Source organism: Pseudorasbora parva, chromosome 7 (assembly GCF_024679245.1).
Source record: "Pseudorasbora parva isolate DD20220531a chromosome 7, ASM2467924v1, whole genome shotgun sequence".
Taxonomy (NCBI): Eukaryota; Metazoa; Chordata; class Actinopteri; order Cypriniformes; family Gobionidae; genus Pseudorasbora; species Pseudorasbora parva.
In genome coordinates this window covers 181,205-184,035 of record NC_090178.1, presented here as the reverse complement: position 1 = coordinate 184,035, position 2,831 = coordinate 181,205, and positions in this window count along the sequence as shown.

The following is a 2,831-nucleotide window of genomic DNA, read 5'->3' as shown; positions in this document are numbered from 1 at the left end:
TTATTCACAATAGAACACAGATAACACATCAAATGCTCAAAGGGAGACATTTTAAAATGTAATGCCAAATATCGGCTCATTTTGGATTTCATGAGAGCTAACCTTTAATCCCTAACCCTGACAAAGATTGCTTGTATTTGGATTATAGGTGGGCATTGATTAATTATTGAATCGAGATCAGAATGGCTGATCTGAGTTCTGCCGAAGGCTGTCAGAATGTGTGTGCTTCCCTCGCGCAGACGCTACGCTAGCGGTGTAAGTTAGCGCTTCAGATCCTCACGCTTCGGTTTGGAGGGTCACGGTTTCGGTGCGGTTTTCGGTATTTGCTATGTTCAGGGAAAAAATATAAAAAATATTAACAAAAACCTTAAACACAAGCAGCAGCACAAATAAATGCTAATGAGCAAAGATGCTGATAAAATAAACAATGCTTTCGGGTTTTTCAGACAGGTCTAACATTAGTTTTTAGAAATGGAATAAAGTAATCAAATGTAAAATGAATGCATATTTCACTGTTAATTAAAGTTTAAACCTTATTAAACTTGCACAAGCTATTCAGTCAAGAGCCGTGAGTGATGACTTATCTTTAGTTTGACATTAAACTAGTAAAGGCTAAAACTGAACCTGGGTGAGCGCTGCATTACTTTGAGTCTATTTACCTGTATTTCTGCTTTCCTGATTGTAATGGATTATTGTACACCTTTTTAACTTGAGCGTATAACAGTTCAGATTCAGAACTTTCCCCCAGCGTATGATTTCCCTTTAAGCCGACCGCGTCGGGCGCTTTCCTGACGTCACGACACTCGAGCCTGTCTGAAATGTTTCTGCTCGACCGCCATTTTCTTTTTCTCTCGGACTCAGATGAAAAAGGTCGGTTGGAGGTTTGTTTTAATTACTATACTCGAAATCATACCTTGTGGACGTGTGTTTTAGTTGTTTATGAGTTCATTGATGCTGTCTGTGAACATAAATTCTAATGAAATCTAAATGAACCGAACTTTTGAACGTACATTTGCGATGTAGCGTTAGGGTTAGGGTTAGGGTTAGGGTATACAATATGTTGTATTTAACTTAAGTTACTCGTTTGTCTTATATAAATGTGTTCAGTTTGGATCTTGGGAGTATGTGTATGAAATATATTTTTAATTGATGCCTCCTTAACCGTCTGTGCCGCGGGAGATAACGTTAGCGTTAGCGGAAATGCTGTGGGCAGGACGTGCTCGCGGAGCGGGACAAAATGCTCGAATTTGAATTCCTGCAGTATAATATTGAGTTTGCTTTTAAAGTAATGTTTGTCTGTTCTTTTATCTGTCTTTGAAACGTTCCTTTTTCGGCCAAAATGAAGATAAAAGTCTGGCTGAATCTGAAATCGCCCCCCAAGCACCCGCAGTCCGCTTGCAGGAGTGAATGAGAGCGCGTGGAGTCGGACATCCGTTTGGGACACCGGCTGTAACTTACACTCGTTATTGCGGTGCAGTGTGGAATTAAATGAGTGCACTCAGTCAGAAACGTCCACTATGGTTTCGGACACCACTACACAGGACTGCCATTTCAGATAATGCCCTATTTGAGGCTATAGGAGCGATTTCTGATTTCTGTGATGAACGTCATGCCTAACACTAGCGCCGTTCATTCGCCTACCTCGTGGTGTTACATCCAGAAACATTGTCAGGGTTTTTTAGTAGAAATATTAGTATTTCCACAACTAATTCATTAACTTACTTGACCTGTAGCAAACCATTTCTCACTTACAAACTACAATTGTTGACAAAAATTACTTTTTCTCCTCGTAGGACCGAAAGTTTTAATGTCTGACAACTGAGGACACTGCTATAATATTACATGGTAAGTAATTTCTCATTTCTTATAAAGTTGATGACATGAATTAGTAATGTTGGATATGTGTGAGTAAATCCCATCTTATGTTATCTAATATTATTGACTATTGACACGTGTGTGTAGAGGTGTCTGTTAACTTGCTGAAAGCTTAAGCAGCCACAGACCTGAGCTTTTAAGGCTGAAAAAAAGGGAACAGGTAAAGGGTTGTCCAGAACAAACTGTCTTTGGTTTGCTCACAGATAGCAGGCAGGAGGCCGGTGTCAGGGGTTCCAAGGCGAGGTGCTGATGCAGACAGTTTTTAAAGGGTCCACTTTAGAATCCATTTCTTGATCATTTACTCACCCCCATGTCATCCAAGATGTTTATGTCTTTGTAACTTCAGCTGAACAGAAAATACGTTTTTTTTGAAAGCATGCCAAATTCTTCTCCATATAGTGGACTTCACTGGGATCATCAGGCTGACGACCCTAACTGCAGTGTCAGTGCAGCTTTAAATGGCTGCCAGACAAGGAATAAGGGTCTTATCTATGTTGCGATGTTTTACCCTCTTTTTTGGGTTTGACTTCCGCTTTGCAAACACTAGATCGGTTCTTCCACCTCTGTCACGCATGGCCTTTCCAGCGCGATAACATGATGTGAGAAGACGCAGAGCTACTGCAAAACAAGCATTTGTGGTTAAAACGTTTACCGATGGTTTGGCTCAATTAGACCTTTATTCCTCGTCAGGGATCGTGTAGAGCTCTTTGAAGCGGCACTGAAACGGCCATTTTGACCTTTAACCCATTGGTAACCGCTGAAGTCCACTATATCGAGAAAAATCCTGACAAAAAAAAAGACATGAACATCTTGGATGGCATGGGGTGAGTAAATTATCAGGAAATTTTTTCGAATAATCATATTATTTTTTTTTAATACACAAAAGCATAAAACAGTAAACAGCATAAGACAACCAAGGACACACATCACACCACAAAGAAGAAAAAAGACTGGAT